The 22,619-nt window shown below is 43.4% G+C and overlaps 1 protein-coding gene across 3 annotated transcripts in view; it reads left to right on the top strand.

The window, feature by feature from the left end:
- Positions 1-22,619, top strand: part of LRRK2 (leucine rich repeat kinase 2) — a 1,446,345-nt gene that overhangs the window by 411,911 nt on the left and 1,011,815 nt on the right. The window lies entirely within an intron of this gene.

Raw genomic sequence — 22,619 nt, forward strand, 5'->3', positions numbered from 1 at the left:
TTTAAGAGCAGTGTTTGGTTTGGTTTTGCGGGAGCTGTCACAGACCCCGCCAAGCAAAAGCTGACAACTCTCTCCAGAACGTGGGCACCTCTAGAGATGGCAGGAGCGGGCACCTGGGTAATAGTGTTCCTCAGGCCAATATGGGGCGCCAGGCAGACTACCGTGTGGTCCCCATCTCCTTTGTTCTGCACAGGGCCTGCCCCAGTGAGGTGATGGTCCGGGGCTGTATATGGCCTGTGAGGCAGACCCCATGGCCCCAGGAAATGGTGGACCCTGGGGCCTAGGGGTGTCTGCACGGCTCCCCTCATTATTATTTTTTATATAGCCCCTTGAAGGCAGTGGTTGTCGGGGGGGTGGTATCCACATGCCCCCCACATAATTTAAAGTTATTGCCCAGAGATGAGGTGGTTCAAGGGGCCCACAGGGTCTGTGTGGTCCCCACCCATCATTTGTGAAATGTAGCCTCAAGGAGGAAGGTGGTGGTCCCCAGGGTTTTTAGTATCCCTAGACGTGGGACCCAATGCACCCCCTCCTTATGTATTAACGATGCAATGCCCTTGGGACCAGGCCCACCCAGCCGCAAAATTTAAAAGCAAGCACTGGAGACCATCATTGTTTTCTTTTTTTTAAATTCACAGTGAGATTCACCAGTAGATAGTTACAGTTAGGACCTAGTTTCCTTAGAAAAAGTGTTTTTTACTATATCTTTGGAGCTGTTTGACGAATCGTCATTAAATTTTCCCAAAATGTTTGGTTTCATTGTGCATGGAAAGGTTTGAGGTGATCTGTCAAGCGGGGGCCGAGAAAAAGGGAGGATAAAAAACAAAGTGTGTTTCCCATGTTAATTCCCATAGGAATTTTAGATTTGACTGCAGCCCAAACCGCTGAATGGAATTGCACCAAATTTGAGAGGAAGGTAGCTCTTAGTCCAGAGAGCACACCTTATTTATTTGGCGTAGATCCGTTCAGTAGTTTTTAAGATATTAAAGGAAATCTAAATTGTAAATCTGGGTGGAGCCTAAGCACAGATCTCATGGTGAGATCTGATTGATTATCAGCACTTCAATTAGAAAGTGTTTGCAGCCATCTTGGGACCAATATATATGATAGCACCCCATTGAAATGCTTTGTAGTGAATGGCAGGTTTTGAGGGTCACAAAAAGGAGAACGTATAAAGAGTAATAGATTTTAGCTATAATATAAATCATTTGTTGCTGAGGTGATTTTATCCTGTGAAAAAGCCTTCTGGGATTTCATGAAGCATTGTTGTGGGTCCATTTGTAGGTGTTTACCTGGGCACAGTGATGGCTTAGCTTAGGCTTGCAGCCTGTGCCCTTTTACCTAGATAACATGCTATGTATTAATTTATTCATTTTTATTCATTTTAGTTCAGCTTCTTTCAGTGGCAATGTTGTATTTTATAAATAGTTGCTATTCTGGAGAAGCTTCACTTGGGTGACATACTGTTTTGCTTTCATTAATAACCGAGCTGACAAAAATCTCTGGTATGCACTTCTCAGTTCAAAGAAGACATTTATTATTATTTCCCCATGAGGTTCCTAAAAAGAGATTAGTAGGTTGAAAGCACACGTTAAAAATAGTCACAGCAATGAAAGGAAAATATACCCAAAATGATGCTGAACTTCAATGTACAAGGCGAATATATGTGATTATATTATAGCATACTTGCAAGGAATAAAGTAAAAATTCATCACCATAGGACCTGCCCAGCTCTTCATATTTCTCATGCCAGCAAGAAGATGATCCTGTTCAACTGCGAGAAAGAGAGATCCACCCTCACAGGACAAATGTCAGGCATTTGTCGTCCAACCCTGACTGAGGTCTTAGAAATTCCCCCACTTCTGAGCAGGGCCACCTTTTTATATCTTAAAGAACCAAAAGGGCTTTCTGGAGAAAACCTGTCCCATGAAAGAGAAATATTCAAACATGCTGGCTACTGCAGGTCAGAGTTGAAAGGAAAGCTTTGAGAACTGGCCAACACCTCAAGGCATTCCTCCCAAGGCCAAACCGTTCCCTGCACTGAAAAAAATAAGTCTGATACATTCTTATCATGCTGAATGACTAACTGGTCCGTGATAATATGTCCTAGATCTTCGGTGAGAAAGAATAGGAAAAACAAGCAAAGTTTACCATGTGGAAAAACAGAGCTTGACTGGAATGTCTAACACTACGATAAAGTCAATAGGCAGCTAAACTGAATATAAAATGTAATCTGCAACTGGTGAACACTAAACAACTAATCCAGATGCAAAGTGGTGCAACACAAAGTCAGTGGTCAAAAATACATATTTCCCTACACATACTTTGCATCATGTTCTTTTTCCTCCGGCTCACAAGAGCAGAATGCGAGACACACAGGACAATATTTTGTACTGCTGGGCACAAGACTTCGTAAACAGTCCATCGCTTAGATATTACTTGCGTCAGGCTTCTGTGCAAGAACATAAACATGTCCTATATAAAAACATCTTGTTAGACAAAAGGCGCTAGAGGGGGTTCCAGCCAGAATTTCCATCCAAGCTGCATGCAGGGTTTCAGCGGACCTCGACCTTTGTGTCTCTGCCAAGCCTGATCTAGAGACTGAGGGCCTTACCTTGTACCAAGGTAACAGGGGTGACCTGTTCTTCTCAAGAACATTCCATAGACAGATTTGGCTTAGATCACCATGCTCTCGCTAAGGGGCTAGAGGTTCGGCTTTTAGGTAGGAACTGTGTATTCATATCATTGCAATATGTTGGGGTTGTTCATATTTACATCTCTGATTTTCACAATCCTGATTTTGTTCTTTCTCATTATCCTAATCATTGTAGCTCATACATTTTATTGTAGATTGCAGTCTTTTCAATAAATGTATTGAAAACTGTCCTGCATCTCTTTTATTGCCTATGTGTGTGTAAGAGAATTGTATGTGGAGAGAAAAAGGTACGGCTTGTTCACTACGATTCCCTGAGGGTCTTCAGAGTTCCATGTGCAAGGGTGCCACAAATCACCTCTAATGTTTGTGTTTGGGTGAGGTGCTGCTAGAGAGCTGGGAGGGTTGGGCTGACAGCCACCAACTGATGTGGGAGTGACTTGATTGCCTGCAAGCAGAGATGCTGCCACACTACGTCCAGCAGTGTTGTTGCTATATGAGAGTCCTTATGACAGCATGTTTGAGAGAAAACCGTTTTCTCTTGGTTTTCTCATAGAAAGGTACTTCATAAGATAAAATGAGAGCATATTTTCCGTAAATATACCCAATCTTTCACAGCCATATGTGAATGAAGTCTAAGATTCTCAGTAAAACGCACTTTCAACAGGAGCAGCCTATCACTTGATTCCCTTGTGTTCTACTGCAGCCTCCCAGAATGTTCTAAAGAACAACTAGAGCATTAACAGTCTTACGTATGACAAAAGTGTGGCACATTTGAAGCCATCTTGATTGAATGAAACGGCTGAAACTTGAAACATTTAATTTAGAAAGGATCAAAATGAGGGATTTCATTTTGTCATAGAAATAATGGTTAGTGCTGTAGAAAGAAAAGTTAGCACATATTTTAAGTGAGCTCTCAAATATCTTTCTCTTCTATTTCATTAAAACATTCTGACATGTAGACTGAAACTTGCACTTTCAACACCAGCAACAGACTGCCAGTTAACTCCCTGGTGATCAGCCGTTTACTACAGTGTTCTAGTGAGCAACTAGAGTGCCAACATTCTGAGTTTATGCCAAAAGTGTGATACATCGGACTGCCATCTTGATTGAATCGAAGAGGAAAACTGAAAGCATTTATTCTTGAGGATACTGCAGTAAATGAGGAGAGTAGCAAACTTCATAACAAATAAGTGTCCCAAGATGATCACAAGAGAAAAGAGAGCCCTAATGAAGCATCAGTATCATCCAAATGCAGCCCAGGTATAGCCCGGTGACAGAAGTGTGCAAAACATTTAATTGTTTTGTTTTTTTGCATTTTTAAATAGCTCAGACTTGACCCAAAGGTATTGGAGTGCTTTACATCAACATCAATTACATTACACAAGCACACATTCCTTTTTTTGGCTTCAAGCATGGGGAGATTGAGTGATTTGCCCGGAATCACACGATGTTGAGCTGATGCTGAAACTCAAACCTGGTTCCCCAGCTGCAAAGTCTGCAGCTCTGGCTGTAATGCCTCATTCTCTCTCCTAAGTGTAACATATAATCAAGTGATAACTGGATACAAAAAAATCATGATAGCTCATATGTTGCTATTTGAGAACTCAGAAAATATGTCCTCAATTTAGTTTTTTTAGAGCACCAACCATCATTTCTATGGGAAGAAGATCCTCTCATTTTTAACATTTCTAAAGGAAATACTTTAGGCATTACAGTTTTGATTACATCACAATGACCACAGGCATGCCACACCTTTGTAATAAATGTAAAATGTTAGCAATCTAGTTGTTCGTTAGAATACTGTGGGGAGGCAGATGTCAGGGGCACTGACTCGAAAAATTGAGGGCTGGGAGGAGGGTGCAGAGGCAACAAGTTGACTATGCTGGACAGGCGGGAGGGACTGTGGCACCATAACAGACCATGGAAGGCAGGGGGAAGAAACCAACCCTGCAGGACAGCAAGAGAGGATGTGGCAATATAACAATCCATTGAGGGCTGAAGGAAGAGGCAGTGTCAGTACAACCATACATGCAAACAGACCTGATTCAGGCAGGTGATTCCAGATGTTTTTAAGCCCAAAAGGGCCTTATTTTATCTGTCTCCTGTCTAAAAGTACCTCCTTTTCAATGTAAGTCAATAGGGATTTGGTTTTTAAAATCTCCCTCTTACCAAGTTCAAAATGTTTACAAGTATGGTACATTGGATCACTGACGGCAGGGGGAATGGGGTAGGGACATGGACTCGCATAACAGAGGGCAGGAGGGAGATGGGAAGGGGCACCAAACTGACCTTCCAGGGCAGGTGTCAGGGGTTGCAGCAGCACAATACACCACACAGGGCAAGCGCAACGAGATCGCAGCACAATGGACCATGGAAAGCAACAGGTAGTGGACAGGGCCATGCACAAGGACAACAGAGAGCAGAGGGGAAAGAGGCATAGGCAGTAAGCTTACCATACCGGACAGACAGGAGGGACAGTTGCAGCATAACGGATCATGAAGGGCAGCACCACAACAAGTACCAGACAAGGCAGGAGGGAGGGTACAGGGGCCTGCACATGGAAAACGGTGGGCAGGGGGAAGGGGGCAGGGCTGGAGCAGCAAGCTGACCTTGGAGGCAACCGTGAAACTATAATGCCATACAAAGACAATGGAGGGAAGGTGGGAGGCGGTCAGGGGCAGCAAGCTGACCACACAGGGCAGGTGGGAGTGGCTGTAGCAGCACAGAAGGCCATGTCCGGCAAGCCGGATGGTTAGTGGCAGCTCAGTGGTCATGGAGGGCTCCAGGGAGGGGGCAGGACAATTGAGGACTTAAAGAATGAGTAGGGGCTTGGCACAGGCAAGAGAGGGCAGAGGAGGGGCTTCACAACAGACCACGCTGGGTAGGGAGGAGGAAAAGTTGCAGCACAACAGAACATGGAAGGCAGTTGGGAGTGGCAGCAAAATTGACAATGCAGGCCAGGAAGGAGGGGGTAGGGGCATGGAACTCGGACAGGCAGGGTGGAGGTGGCAGTGAAAGGCATCAGTTATCTGACCATGCTAAGTAGATGGGGCGCAGTGGCAGCTCAACAGAACACGGAGAAGACAGAAGGGGCAGTGGCAAGTCCATGTAATATGGTGAGCAAAAAAGAGGGAGCAGGGGCAGCACAAACAAGCACACAGACATCGGTGCGTGGAGGAAGGAGGGTAGGGGCAGCAAGCTAAGCACAGAGGCTAAGCAGGAGGGCAAAGATGAGGCATAGAATTGGGCAATGGAGAGCAGGAGGAGTGGGTAGGGACGTCAAGCTAAATGGAGAGCACTGGCAGCACATCGGACCATGCAGGGCAGGAAGGGAGGGAGCTGGTGCATGAGCTCAGACAAGAGAGGGTAGGGAGGAATTGGATGGAGCAGTAACCTAACTGTTCAGGGCAAGCGAGAAGGGAAGTGGCAGATCAACGGCCACACAAAGCTGTAATGGGGGAGCATGGACATGGACCTGGACAATGGATGGCGGGGGGCAGGAGCAGCAAGCTTGGGTAGGGGGCAGCATAATGCCAGGCCCTGCGTCCTACTCCCCATTCCCCTCCCCATGCATTGCAATGGCAATTTTACTTAACATTTAAAAAACCCTAGAAATTGATTGATAAAACCAAAGGTTACATTGATGTTATAGTTAGGAAATAGAATAAAAAAACATCAACATTTTCTAACAAAACAAAGGTTACAGGGACATTATAATTAGATTCAGATTTTACATGCACAAAAGCATAGACATTCAACTGTTATAGTTAGTTATTTCAAGTAACTATAACTCACGTCCTAAGGTAACTATAACTCACGCCATCACTATGCACTGCTAATTACCCCACATATTACATCACTTATGACATGTTCTGTGACATTATTGATAATATCACTGTAACATTTGCAGTAAAATTATTGATGTGAAAACAGTGCACGGCGAGGGCACGAGTTATAGATGCCTTAGGGTGCAAGTTATAGTTACTTTAAGGCATGAGTTACAGTTATTGAACTAGTTCTAACTATGAAACAAAAGGAGGGACTGGGCGAATAATGGTCCAGTGTATGTTCTCCCTAAGCATAGACCAATTAATGAAATGAGTACACTGTTCCAGGAAAAAGTGTCAAAAAAGGGCGCCAAGTATCGGTATTGTGATAGGAGTGCCCTCATGCGTCAATGAAGACGCTAAGCATCAACATTGGGCTAACTCCACGTCAGACCGGCACTGCAGTATCTGACGGGTCACCACTCATATGGTGGTGGCACTAAACCGAAAGTGATAATGCAGATCTATTGATATCTGCAGTACAAACTGACAGAAGAGAGGAAGGAGAGTGAAAAAGTGAGTTGAAATTGGCTCTGTACACCCGGTATTTAGATTTAATTACTCAAAGAAGCGGTCAGGCCAAGATTAAAATCATTAGAGGAGTACTAGGAGGGAATAATGACCACCGATACTCCTACATAAAGGGAAGGAAGAGGTATACTCTAACCTAACACTAAGAGGTCGACATGTTTCACGGCCATGCGGTCAATAAATGATCCAATGGCGCTTCATCAGGACCGTGTTTAGTAACTTCTCCTATGCAGAGGTGTAGTGAGTGCTATAAGGTCACTTACTATACGTAGACTAGTCGTCAAGGTCAGTCACACAGTAGGTCGCCCTAAGAAAAGAAAACATAAAGACACATATTGGTGTCTGTGCACAACGAAATTCACCGTGAAGAAGAGATAAACATCATACCTAACTAGCATCGTCAGGCACAAAAGACACAACATAGAAGGCTTACCATCCCAGGTGGAAAACAGGCATCTTAGGGACGCGTAACCCTCAGACCCAAGGGGAATGCACTACATAGAAGAATAGTAGCAACGTGTCTTGTCAAAACAATCATGTCACATATAGAATATAAGGCCACATATTTGCTTCATAATGTACTTCTACAGCCTCAAATCTCAATCAAAGAAGCACCAATAATATAGTATATGAGGCGAGAAGAATGCGAGAAAAAGTGACCATAATAAAAATCCTACTAATCTGAGTCAAAAAGTCTATATTTAGAACAGAGCAGACAGAGTTCACAGTGTAGGAGTAACTCATTAAAAAGTGTTAATGTTCAATGCTCGTATTGTTAAAGTCAATAATTACATAAGAAACCAACGTATAAGTTATAAAAGGGTCATCACAAGTGTGTAAATAAACATGAGTGGAGGGACAGCCGCTAATACAGTTCGTGCTGAAACAGTACCACAAAACGGCCGCCTAATGTCGTGTATATGGCACCATTAAGTGCGAAATTGCCGCAAATACGGATCGCACTAAAAACGGGTGTGCCTTGCAAATGGTCACGGTAGCAACTCAGAACGTAAAAAACGCGGTCTGCAACTGGCGTGAGCCATAAAGTGAGGCCGGTCCTCACACAGTGAAAGAAACTGCCGGTAACAAGAGGGCATCAAATGCGGTCCCCGGTCATAAAAAACCACAATTCGAATAAGACAAAAACAAAAATGTTTGGGAACGTAACTTACTTGATGTCTTCCTCAAGTCCCGCACTTCAACCTACCCGGGGTCACGTGCCTGGAAGGTACGGCATAGCGTACATGGGAGGTTATAAATAGATCGAGGCTGTGAGCCGGAATGGCAAGAAGCCGAGTGAACACTGAAATGAGACTATCAAGAAAGGCTGTTCACAATAGAAAAAAACGGCGGCCATCTTTGAGTAAATCAGGGAGAACCTTGTCCCTAGTGTACCAGTTAGTAAAAGGGGCAGCCAGAGGTCCGTAAAACTCATAGTAACAAGAAAGAAAACCAACAAACTTATTGGTCCACAATCTGAATTATATGGAAGTGGTCCAGAGCGAATAAACCAAGTCAAAAAAATCAAAAAGATGCGAGAATTGAGTATGTACAAGTCTGAGAACAAAAGTAGTCAAAAATAAGTTAAGACAGTAAGGTCCACCATGGAATATCATCGTTAAGACCCTCCTTGGATGTTTTAAGTTTGTAAATCCAACGCTGTTCAAGCCTAAACAAATATTTAGGGTAATTGTCATTACGTGGGGGCACCTGTATGACTATCCACCGTAAATCATCGGGCCATAATTAGCTTCTAGAAAATGCAAACTTAGTTTGGTCGTGATACGTGAACATCTGATATTGCTGCGATGTTCATTAATGCGTTGTTTTACTGGTTTAGTTGTCATGCCCACATATTGTAAATCGCAAGGACACGTGATCAAATAAATACAGTGGTGGGTATTGCAATTTGTATATTTAGTTAAATGCCAAACGCCAACATATTTAAGATCTAGTAAGTTTGTCCGTTTGGTCAGTGGGCAGGCATTCCATGGTGGACCTTACTGTCTTAACTTATTTTTGACTACTTTTGTTCTCAGACTTGTACATACTCAATTCTCGCATCTTTTAGATTTTTTTGACTTGGTTTATTCGCTCTGGACCACTTCCATATAATTCAGATTGTGGACCAATAAGTTTGTTGGTTTTCTTTCTTGTTACTACGAGTTTTACTGACCTCTGGCTGCCCCTTTTACTAACTGGCACACTAGGGACAAGGTTCTCCCTGATTTACTCAAAGATGGCCGCAGTTTTTTCTATAATGAACAGCCTTTCTTGATAGTCTCTTTTCAGTGTTCACTCGGCTTCTTGCCATTCCGGCTCACAGCCTCGATCTATTTATAACCTCCCATGTACGCTATGCCGTACCTTCCAGGCACGTGACCCCGGGTAGGTTGAAGTGCGGGACTTGAGGAAGACATCAAGTAAGTTACGTTCCCAAACATTTTTGTTTTTGTCTTATTCGAATTGTGGTTTTTTATGACCGGGGACCGCATTTGATGCCCTCTTGTTACCGGCAGTTTCTTTCACTGTGTGAGGACCGGCCTCACTTTATGGCTCACGCCAGTTGCAGACCGCGTTTTTTACGTTCTGAGTTGCTACCGTGACCATTTGCAACGCACACCCGTTTTTAGTGCGATCCGTATTTGCGGCAATTTCGCACTTAATGGTGCCATATACATGACATTAGGCGGCCGTTTTGTGGTACTGTTTCAGCACGAACTGTATTAGCGGCTGTCCCTCCACTCGTGTGTTTATTTACACACTTGTGATGACCCTTTTATAACTTATACGTTGGTTTTTCATGTAATTATTGACTTTAACAATACGAGCATTGAACATTAACACTTTTTAATGAGTTACTCCTACACTGTGAACTCCGTCTGCTCTGTTCTAAATATAGACTTTTTGACTCAGATTAGTAGGATTTTTATTATGGTCACTTTTTCTCGCATTCTTCTCGCCTCATATACTATATTATTGGTGCTTCTTTGATTGAGATTTGAGGCTGTAGAAGTACATTATGAAGCAAATATGTGGCCTTCTATTCTATATGTGACATGATTGTTTTGACAAGACACTTTGCTACTATTCTTCTATAAAGTGCATTCCCCTTGGGTCTGAGGGTTACGCGTCCCTAAGATGCCTGTTTTCCACCTGGGATGGTAAGCCTTCTATGTTGTGTCTTTTGTGCCTGACGATGCTATTTAGGTATGATGTTTATCTCTTCTTCACAGTGAATTTCGTTGTGCACAGAGACCAATATGTGTCTTTATGTTTTCTTTTCTTAGGGCGACCTACTGTGTGACTGACCTTGATGACTAGTCTACGTATAGTAAGTGACCTTATAGCACTCACTACACCTCTGCATAGGAGAAGTTACTAAACACGGTCCTGATGAAGCGCCATTGGATCATTTATTGACCACATGGGCGCAAAACATGTCGACCTCTTAGTGTTAGGTTAGCGTATACCTCTTCCTTCCCTTTATGTAGGAGTATCTGTGGTCATTATTCCCTCCTAGTACTCCTCTAATGATTTTAATCTTGGCCTGACCGCTTCTTTGAGTAATTAAATCTAAATACTGGGTGTACAGAGCCAATTTTAACTCACTTTTTCACTCTCCTTCCTCTCTTCTGTCAGCTTCTACTGCAGATATCAATAAATCTGCATTATCACTTTCGGTTTAGTGCCACTACCATATGAGTGGTGACCCGTCAGATATTGCAGTGCCGGTCTGACGTGGAGTTAGCCCAATGATGATGCTTAGCGTCTTCATTGACGCATGAGGGCACTCCTATCACAATACCGATACTTGGCGCCCTTTTTTGACACTTTTTCCTGGAACAGTGTACTCATTTCATTAATTGGTCTAGGTCTAACTATGACAGCTGAATTTCTGTAGTTTTGTGCATGCACAATCTGAACTTAACTATAACGTCCCTGTAACCTTTGTTTTTTGTGAATTTCTAAGGCTTGTTTAGTTCTATTTCCTAACTATAACGTCTTTGCAACCTTTGTTTTTTTCAGTGAATATAAATATATATATTTACTTTGCTAATAGTTTTGGTGCTGTATGACAAATTATTACAAAAATGTCTAGTTCCTGCTCCGTCATGGAAAGTGATGAGGTGATCTGCAAAGCAGGAACGATGAAAAAGGGGAGTGGGAAAACGCATTTTCCTTAGGGATTATTAAAAAGTGCTACAAAATGGCTGAAAGAAATTACAGATAAATGTGGCAGAAAACAATTATTTTCCCGGAAAGTGTGCTTTTAGTAATTTGTTGTAATTCTGTTAAGTGTTTTTTTATTTTTTATTTTTAGAAATTATGGTTAACATTTTAGAGTTATCTCAACCATTGGAATTAGCTTAAAAAATGCAAGCCTTCTGATTGGCTGAGGGGGCCTTTTCAGAGCAAGTGTAGTGATTGGCTGGCTGTAACATGTAAATAAATATTGTGGCAGCTATTACAGGTCTTAGGGACTTGATCTTATGTCCTGAAAAAAAATACGTGAAAATAAAGGGGCAGGTTAGAGATACTCCAGCCAAATTACTCCATGTTGGAGAATCCCTTTGTTTCCAAAATGATTCATTGTTTTAAAACTTTTTCATGCAGCTCCTTGTTGTCCAGCAAAAAGGCCAGCAAAATTAAATAGAATAAGTAGAACACCCCTGGAGTCCAGGGCCCGGAGGTTGACACATATATATAACGTTATACATATGGGGAGAGGGCACCTGTTGGGGCCCCCCTCCCTAAGCTGAATTTTGGCCATGGGAACCCCATCCTCCAGGTACTGATGCATTGCTGTTCCAGGGATCCCATCCCCCAGGAAATAGATAGTAGTTAGTTCTGTGTCTCCAGGGAGGACAGGGAAACTTTGCTCCTGGTGGCAGGAGCCAAAACAAAAGTCTTCTCCCACCTGGTGGGAGCACACAGCAACTAGTGCTGGCTCCCAACCAACCCGATTGTATTGGCTGCATGCAGGGAGCCGGTGTGGCTGCTGGGCCCTTAGGGCTCTCCCCACAAACCTCTCCTGCTTCCAAGAAAGAAAGATATAGTGGGTGTTCCTGGTGGGACTGAGCACCTAAAATTTAAAGAATAAAAAAAGGAAAAAAAAAATGTGTTCCAGGAGTCTTTTATTTGTTATTCATGCTCCCTTTTAGGAGCTCCCCATTATGCCCTCCATGGGTTGGTTTGCTTATTATTTCCTGCTTTGTGGTGCCCCACTCTATCCAGGGGCACCACTGACATGTTAAAAGAGCGGAGTGGGAAGGTGGCCACACTACCTCCAGAAATCCTTTATTAAAACTAACCCTACGTTTCCTGGTGCATATAAAGCATGACTCCAGAAAAGCTTTATGGTGTTTCACTGCGTTCCCAGAGCTGGAACTTTTTCTTTTCAGCTTTGAGTTGTAGGGACCCCTTGGGGTTAGTATTGTGGCTGCATTATGTTATGTGGCCATAGGTGTGTAAAAGAAGGATTCTAACATGTGTTTCATATTGTTTACTAAGCCAATAGGCTTGTGTTCATGTGTTGATGTGGTGACCCCTATGACAGATCCAACAGGCATGTCTTGTACAGTGATGTTAATCAATAGGCTTGTTTTCGTATAATGGTATGGTAAAACCTTGATAAAGCCAGTAGACTTGTTTTCATATAATGATGTTGTCACCCCTTGACAAAGCCAATAGGAATGACTTATAATAATAATAATGAATTGACCCCTTAACAAAGCCAGTAAGCTTGTCTTCGGATGGAAAAGTCCCCCCACATAAGAAACATGTATCCCTGCCCTGAGTACCCAACTGTACTATTGTCTGGATACTTTTTTTTTGTCACAGGTAAAAATAGATCATGCGTGTGCACCATGATATACAGGGAGTGCAGAATTATTAGGCAAGTTGTATTTTTGAGGATTAATTTTATTATTGAACAACAACCATGTTCTCAATGAACCCAAAAAACTCATTAATATCAAAGCTGAATATTTTTGGAAGTAGTTTTTAGTTTGTTTTTAGTTTTAGCTATGTTAGGGGGATATCTGTGTGTGCAGGTGACTATTACTGTGCATAATTATTAGGCAACTCAACAAAAAAAAATATATACCCATTTCAATTATTTATTATTACCAGTGAAACCAATATAACATCTCAACATTCACAAATATACATTTCTGACATTCAAAAACAAAACAAAAAAAAATCAGTGACCAATATAGCCACCTTTCTTTGCAAGGACACTCAAAAGCCTGCCATCCATGGATTCTGTCAGTGTTTTGATCTGTTCACCATCAACATTGCGTGCAGCAGCAACCACAGCCTCCCAGACACTGTTCAGAGAGGTGTACTGTTTTCCCTCCTTGTAAATCTCACATTTGATGATGGACCACAGGTTCTCAATGGGGTTCAGATCAGGTGAACAAGGAGGCCATGTCATTAGATTTCCTTCTTTTATACCCTTTCTTGCCAGCCACGCTGTGGAGTACTTGGACGCGTGTGATGGAGCATTGTCCTGCATGAAAATCATGTTTTTCTTGAAGGATGCAGACTTCTTCCTGTACCACTGCTTGAAGAAGGTGTCTTCCAGGAACTGGCAGTAGGACTGGGAGTTGAGCTTGACTCCATCCTCAACCCGAAAAGGCCCCACAAGCTCATCTTTGATGATACCAGCCCAAACCAGTACTCCACCTCCACCTTGCTGGCGTCTGAGTCGGACTGGAGCTCTCTGCCCTTTACCAATCCAGCCACGGGCCCATCCATCTGGCCCATCAAGACTCACTCTCATTTCATCAGTCCATAAAACCTTAGAAAAATCAGTCTTGAGATATTTCTTGGCCCAGTCTTGACGTTTCAGCTTGTGTGTCTTGTTCAGTGGTGGTCGTCTTTCAGCCTTTCTTACCTTGGCCATGTCTCTGAGTATTGCACACCTTGTGCTTTTGGGCACTCCAGTGATGTTGCAGCTCTGAAATATGGCCAAACTGGTGGCAAGTGGCATCGTGGCAGCTGCACGCTTGACTTTTCTCAGTTCATGGGCAGTTATTTTGCGCCTTGGTTTTTCCACACGCTTCTTGCGACCCTGTTGACTATTTTGAATGAAACGCTTGCTTGTTCGATGATCACGCTTCAGAAGCTTTGCAATTTTAAGAGTGCTGCATCCCTCTGCAAGATATCTCACTATTTTTTACTTTTCTGAGCCTGTCAAGTCCTTCTTTTGACCCATTTTGCCAAAGGAAAGGAAGTTGCCTAATAATTATGCACACCTGATATAGGGTGTTGATGTCATTAGACCACACCCCTTCTCATTACAGAGATGCACATCACCTAATATGCTTAATTGGTAGTAGGCTTTCGAGCCTATACAGCTTGGAGTAAGACAACATGCATAAAGAGGATGATGTGGTCCAAATACTCATTTGCCTAATAATTCTGCACTCCCTGTATAGGCCTGCCTCACGGATTGCAGTCTTGTTGGATCGGAAGGGGCACCCAAAGCACTACCCTCATAGTGGTGGATGTCTCCCTCCTTTTTCAGGAGTTAAGCAGTACAAACACAGTGGTGGCAGCATACTGTGTAATGATCAGCAGTAGTGAACAAGATTTTTTTACCCTGTGCCCCTGGTGTGAGGTCTGCAGGCTCACTCACCTTTTTAAAGTTCTGCTGCTGTCTGTTTACTCTCCATTGGCCTACATCAGGTAGATGTGGAGTGCTGCGCAGTGCAGAAGTAGTGACTGTGCTGAATGTATGTGTTCCTAGGAAGGGTACAGTAGAGGAATACAGGAGTACTGTGTAGCATATATGGGTTAAGTGCATGTGCTAATTGTATGTATGTATATGAAGAATACTTGACATGAGATGTAGTGATGCGCAGTGTAGGCATAATGAAAGCATGGGCTGGTTGTATTTCGTGCTTGCATGAATTATAATACATGAAAGGTGATGTGTTGTGCAGGGTGCACATGGTCAAGTGTGTGTGCTGTCAGAGAGTTTGTTTGTTAATAGTACACTGGTACAATACAGACAAGCTACAATACTGAGCAGCACACAGACTGACGTGTGAGCTGTATGCATGTGTGTAGTGGCACAATGCATGGAGGTAGCAGTACTGGAAAGTAAGGTGAAAGTACATTGAGTGCAAGAGTCGCTACAATGGAACATTACAAATAGGACCCTATATTCATTTTGGAAAGCCCATGCCTGCCTGGTGAAGGCAAGAGGAGTGGAATCCCCCAGACAGATTTGTGTATTGCTGCATTCCTGTGAGCTAGGTGGGGGACACACTGGAGGAAGGGTCTCTCCCTCTACACTTTGGAAGATTGCTCTTGGGTTCAGTGATAAATCACTAGAAAGTGGCCTAGACACATTGCAGGAAGGGAGGTGGGACTGTCAGGGGACTCATAAAGAGTAGGGCTGAGAGCCCTGGATTAACCTTTTGATGCACATATTACTGTGGCTGACATCCAGGTGTGAACTCTGGTCCCTCCCATGAATTGTGTTGTGGGTCAATCAGCTTTGGGGTCTAGCCTGCTGCAACAGACATCCTTTGAAGGAGAAGGAAGAAAAAGGGAAGTAGACACTTCAGTTGAAGCAAGAACCCCAACATAAAACTTCAAAAACTCCGCCTCTGAATCACATTTTTGTGTCTGGAAAAGGGCTATAAGAAGGGGAGGTTGAGACCGCAAAATTATTCATCTGCCAAGCACCCAGATGGGCTGTCTGAAAAGGGAAAGCTCTGCAAGACTTGTGCCTGTTACCAGGACTGGGCCCCAACACCTGCTAGTTTCCCCCCGGGAATTTAGACAACACCCAAGGAAACAAAGATTGCCTGCCCTGGAACTTGGAGCACCAGTGCCTACCTGCTTGCCAAGACCAGCATGCCCTGTGAAGAAGAGAGCATTGGTGGGGAACCCTACTGAGGACTTACTGAGTGAGGTGTGAGGAGAATGGCTGTGCACCAGTTGGGACATTGCCCAAGTGCTGGAATGGTCCAGTGAGCCCCGTAGGCCAAGAGAGGGCTGCCTTAATCTAAGCTGTGTGAGGAGAGCAATGCAGGAAGCTGCAGGCCCACACCGCCTCGCCTCGGTGACCTGCACAATCTGCACAGTCAGAATGTGTACTGTCACATTTTAATTAAAAAGACGAATCCAGGGTTCCTCTTCTTTTTTGTAGGCATATGTTTGACCATTACAAGTCCTGCCACTTTCCCTGAAACTGATGCTGCAAGCTTTCTCAAACTACCTGATGATGGAGCTGGAAGCACCTATAAATGAAAAGTGATACACGTTTGTGTTTTTTGGATGGTTGGGAAACAAAAATGTTCTTTTGTGTAAACATCACATAGTAGTATTTTAGAAGTAGTATAGGAAACGATTATGACATGGCAGGCACACAGTTTCTGTTTAAGTGAGGGGTGAAAAGGCATGCCCCTCCCCCTATTATAAAAAACACTTGATATCCAGCATCATACATTCCGTTGTACATAATACGCTTTTATATGACACTTCCTGTGTCTTGGTGACTAACGGACCCAATGCTCTAGAAGTTGTAATGACAGCTAAAACCATCACTAGCAGCCTTAAGACTTCTTTCAATGTGATGTCATCCAAAGAATCTGACAAAAAGGAGTTATTTTTCATTAGCAGCTATCCCCAAGCAACTGTGACGGATGCCTTCTGATTAGATCTGGGACCCACACTAGGCACCTCCGGTTACAGGGCATCTGGCCTCTAAAAGAAATCATATCTCAAATGAACCTCTTCCAGCTCAGAGGACATCCATGAAGTGAAGTTCTAGATGAAACAAGTCCAATTCTGTACCTGCCCAGATTTACATACCACCAGCATGTACTTCCTTATGAACTACACGCCCAGCATTTGGAAGGCAGATCCGTCATACGGTAAACAAAGGAGGTGCAATATTATGCCCCAGTGTTTGCCTTCAACTCTTTGTTATTATAGCCACCTTATCGAAGCAGTTTTGTTTTGCTAGGGAAACCCTCTTAAGTGTTCCCAAAGTCGTTGCCCTTAGTATGTCCTGCTTCGGAGCAGATTTCTTGTTAGGCTTCAGTTTGTTTCCCACCTAAAATGTTTAGAAGTGCAATGGAGTCACATTTCCCAGTACCTCCCAGGATTCACAATCCTATAGGTGTCCTCAAACTCCACAAAGTTGTGTACCAAATAAAGGATGTGCCTAAGCAGGCAGTGCTTGTGTGCAGCCTGTTTGAACTGAAGGGCTGGTTAATATGCAACTTCTTTCTCTGGAACTAATGCCTAGAGAGGGGAGTTGTGATTCATATTCAAAGGGGCAGATGGACACAGGGCATGCAGCAAGATAGTAGGTAGTCGTTTCACCTTTCTTGCCAGTAGCACCCAGTAGACATGATTTCCATTTGTCATTTCTGATGTCAAACTGGGATCCCCTTGTAAGCTTCCAGGTCATTCTCTGTTAGTATTACAAGGGCATTATAAATTACAACACTATTTACTGCCACTTGCAGGTTACACGTGATTCAATTCACAGACTAGGGATCTGGTGCCTATTCATAACACAACTGGCTTTTTCTCATGTGTGTACCATGAATACAACTAAGTCTGCTGTTGCATGACTGGCTGGTGTAGGTGTACACGTGTTGACTGCAGATTCTATGCATACCCCTGCCATCTAGTGTTGGGCCTGGACTTTTCTCTAAAACATTTTTGGTTGCAGATGTGATGTCTGGACTCCTCACCTTTTAGTTAATTTGCATATTTAACGGTTCTATTAAAATATTTTTTCTGCCATCGGGCTCAGCTGGATAGTGCTGGAGCTCTGTGTACTTTCGTTACCCTTATGACTTTCAGTGCCGCAACAGATTTGTGCAGCGACCTTTTTCAGAACTTTCACAGAGGAGGCTGTCTCGCTCAAACGTATTCCTCCGTGCCTCCGAGAATGCCAGGCTCTGGATAATGGAAGGTTAAAAAGATAGACTCTTTGGAACGTGCCCACAGTGTGGGGTGAAGTACACGTACTCTGATCAGCACAAAATATGCACCCTATACCTATCCCCAGAGACTAACAAACAGGATTGTACAGCCTGCAACCGGTTCAGAATTTTCAGCAGAAGAAGAACTAATTGACTCAGGCAGACAACAAGGGGAAGATGGCGGTGAAGACGGCTTCATTTTGTGTAGTCCACATTAGGTTGTGTCTGAAGACTGAACAACGCGAGGAGGAAGGACAGGACAAATCCTCACTGTCACCCCTCTGAGCTTCTTGAAGATCCAATGACTACAAGATTGGGGTCAAGGAAGAATACCCCTCTAAGGACTGTGAGTACTGAAAGTCATCAGACTCACCCACACAACTCCCTATTACCCCCAACGCAGAGTCAATGCTGCCTTGGTGCGCCACAGCCTTCGGGATCTGGTTGACACCTAGAGCGCCCACTGAATCTGAGACAGGACTACGGTGTCATTCCAAGGTGGACTCAGAGCATACAGGACAAAAATGAAGGGGACCTTAAGCATTCAAAACCAAAGCCGCATTCAGTGCTGATCCTGAGATGCCTGTGCAGCCTGTAACGCCGAGCAAACCATCAGCACCATGTACCTCTTTGGTGCTGGCAGTCACTGGATTTGACAAGACATATGGCATAGAGTACATAAGCAGCATCGATGTCAATGCATAAAAAGACATCAGAATTAAAGCCATTAACGAGAATGGCATCAGCTCCACAGGAGTACAAAATAAACAAGCACTAGCAAAGTCAATCGGTCTCGCCTATTCAAGAGCTGTTGGGTTTGCCAATGTGTTTTAGCCAAGTTGTACAGCAGCATGGCTGCTGTTCAGTATGGTTAAAAGTTAGTGTCGTAGAGGAGAGTGGTGTGGTGTGCCACAGAGATTCATACTAAAGTCTACTTGAGGTCGTACGCTTACGCTCGACCTAAAAAGGACTTGCCACAACATAGAGTTCCAGTCTCAATAAACCTCTTGGAGGAGGGCAATATCTTTGTATAGAAAATGGCTTTTAGAGGCTGAACATTTACAAGAAAAGTCAAGCCATTAAAAGTTGAAGCACAGATTGCACAAACCCAGCATCCTCCAAAGAAGAGAACTATTGGAAACAAAGCAACTAGCCCTATGCCACTTGACACTTCACCGCAATCCATTTCACCAGTTTCTACACACTCAAGCAAGATGGACTCAGGCAGTCCTGACAGTACACTTTGGATGATGACTTTCAGAGAGTACCCCCAGATTTTCCAGATCCATGGGATGCCCATGACGCTGTTCTACCAGACCTATACTTAGATGTATGGACACCAGTCAAGGCATCACCACGAGATGACACTTACTCTTACCAGTTCAGTTTATATTTATTTGCATAGTACTTAAAACCATTGCAGTAAGAACGCCCAGAGTTTAACACTTACATATAAATAACATATCAAATGGCACAAAAATGCATAAAATCATCTTCTTACTCTGATGAAGTAAAATTACCTAAAAGAAACACTACATGTCATATAACACTTTAGTACATAAAATCACCTCTTACTCTATTCAGTTAAAATTCCCTAAAAGTTATCACAAAGCTATGTCAAATACATGTCCGAGGCAGAAGGTTCCCTAAAAATAAAAAACAAAACCCGTGCCTAAACCAGGACAAGATCTTTGTCCAAAAGATTCAAGAGGTCAAAATCCAAAGAAGCGTAATATGCTAATCAAAACTTCGACCAGTCTAACCAGGTCGAAGTCAGTTCACCTGAGGTGGCAAGCCAAAAGATCATGTGCACGTGTAGTTAGTCAAGTGATTGAAAATACCCTTGGCAGCTTCCTGCTCACCAGATCAAAGAATTTAACCAAACAACAGTTCAGCTGTGTGTCTTCGGGAGCGAAGCAGGCCAGCACAGCCTGACTCTACAAACGAATCCCTGTTTCATTGAATGAGTCTTTCAAAAGGTGTCTCCTTTCCTTCAGCAACTCTTCAAAGGTACATATCAAGTGCGGCAGATCATTGTTGTGGGATTTCTCAACCAGCGTGGCAAGTGCTGAGAACATGGTAACAAACCCAGACAGTAATTCAAAAATTGTGCCTTGATGGATCTTTGAAAGCTAAGTCCAAAGTAGATCTTGGGTGCTGATGTAATGCAGGAATTTAGTGACATCCAAGCGTGGGCTCTAGCTGAGAATGTTGCCTTATCCTCTACTAATTTTTATCAAATCGTGCTCCAGTGTGCAGCAGGTTCATTTGCACACCATGTAAGAGGAAGGCGACTTTTTATTAGAGACACTCTCCAAGACTGAGTGCTCAGTGCAATATTTGCCCATGATATTTTCAATGTTTAAAGTTTCCACAAAAATATTAGAAACCAAATTAAAACAAGGGTACTAACACTTCGTACTGAGTGAAAACACAAACCGTCACCTAATGATCCATTCTATATTGGGAACATCCTATGGCAGATTCCCTAGTAGTTACAATAGCTAAGAAAACAGCAGCTTCCCAAAGTGCAGTTGATGCACTGCGTCCAGATAAGGAGAGTAAGCGAACAGATGCAGCAGGCAAACTAGTGGCAGAAAGACATGCCAGTCACTGGTGCATAGCTAATTCAGTCAGTCTACTCTCACATTAAAAAAGAGCAACCGGTTATGACACAGAGGAGCTTCAACAACATCTTCCAGATCAGTACAAACTGAGGAATTCGTGTTAGAGGGCAAACTAATCCCCAAAGCAGTTAATTTGATGCACCTTAAACAGTGCAGATACCGCTGCATGAAGGCTCAATTCCTCAATCATTTGACTACATATATCAGTCTTTAAACCAGAGGTTCAGAACCACCTCGTAAATGTCCTTATTGATGGGAAACACCTCTTTGGTCTATTGGTTGATACTCAATTAGAAAAAAAATAAAAAATCTGCGAAATCTAGGGGAGCCCTACAGTCCCCAACACCTGGCCAGCATTCCTTTTGCAGGTTTCAGGGCAAGGGTGCAACCAAAACCACCTCCAAGGACACATAGTCCTACCAGAAACAATAGCAGGCATACCACCAGCAAAGTGCTAGGGGGTACTATAGAGGTGGATACAAAGGAGGTAGTCAAATAGGGAAAGGTAAAGGTACTGCCGGAAAGGGAGCCTCTACCTCAAAATAATGACGCCACTCAACTGCCCCCCACACTCACACATCACCTGTTGGGGGAAGATTACAGCTGTTCCTTCACCTCTGGCCTGAAATAACATCCGACCGGGGGTGCTGCCCATGGTTCAGTATAGATACTACTTAGAACTTACTTCACAACCTCCAAAAATACCACCAGGCAGATAAATACTCAACACTCAACACTTCCACCTTTTCAAAGAGGAGGTGAAATCTCTACTTTTGAAAAACGACATACAGCCAGTTCCAACAGAACACGTCGGAACAAGCTTGTATTCCCCATACATCTTGATACCCAAGAAGGGCAGCTCACTGATGCACATACTGGATCTCCACCCTCTCAATGAATACATATTATCAGTACACTTCCATGTTGTAACACTCCAGAATGTAATCCCTTTGCTTCAGAAAAGTCACTAAATGGTGGCACTCGACTTGATGAATGCTTACTTTCACATCCCCATTCACCAAGCACATTGTTGGTACCTCAGATTGATGGTAAGCACACTTCATTACCAGTTAAAGGTTCTACCCTTTGGGGGTACATCAAAACCAACAGTCTTTACAAAATGCTTAGCAGTTGTAGCAGCTCATTTGAGAAGGCATAACACTCATGTCTTCCGATACCTAGATGATTGGCTGATAAAGTGTTCAAGCAAACAGAAATGCCTGGAAGATGCACAAATAACCATCAATGCAACAAAATCAGACCTATTGCCTGTACAGATACAAGCATATCTCGAACTCTGTTGCAACCAAGGCATATGCCATAGACCAGTGGGTCCTCAATCTCCAGAACCAACTGGTTCTTTTTCAGCCACATTTTTGCCTGCCAGTCAGAGTTGTGATGCGCCTCTTGTTGCGCATGCTAGGCTTCACATGTGCCCCCTACAAGAGTGTCTAGCATCTCAGTGATCACAATTGCACTGCAATTTAGAGGATCTAGTACTGCAGTTGTGGAAAACAGTCAAATCTATTCAAGGGCAGGCCTTTTTTGGGCCCATAACCGCAAGTGACAATTACCACGGATCAATCACTCTTAGGATGGGGAGTACATATGGAGAATATGATGCTCCAGGGTGTATGGGCCGATCAACAACAAACGCTACTCATCAACATACTAGAACTTGTAGTGATCCATTTAGCATTAAATGCCTTTGTCACCACTGTAACTCAGAAGGTTGTTCTCTGATGAACAGACAACATGATGGCAATGCATTACATACAAAAGCAGGGGCATCCAAATTATACAGTTAAGTTGGGCTCTTCGCTATCACATCCATCTCCCTGCAGAATATCTCCCAGGAGTGGACAATTCAGGAACAGACTTGCTCATCAGGACACAGCAACAAGTCCCACAAGTGGGAACTCCTACCTGAAGTTCTACAACAGTACATCCTCTGATGGGGGCCACCAGATGTAGACATATTCCACACCAAAGAAAACTCAAAATGTTGAAGCTTTGC

Source organism: Pleurodeles waltl, chromosome 4_1, assembly GCF_031143425.1.
Source record: "Pleurodeles waltl isolate 20211129_DDA chromosome 4_1, aPleWal1.hap1.20221129, whole genome shotgun sequence".
Taxonomy (NCBI): Eukaryota; Metazoa; Chordata; class Amphibia; order Caudata; family Salamandridae; genus Pleurodeles; species Pleurodeles waltl.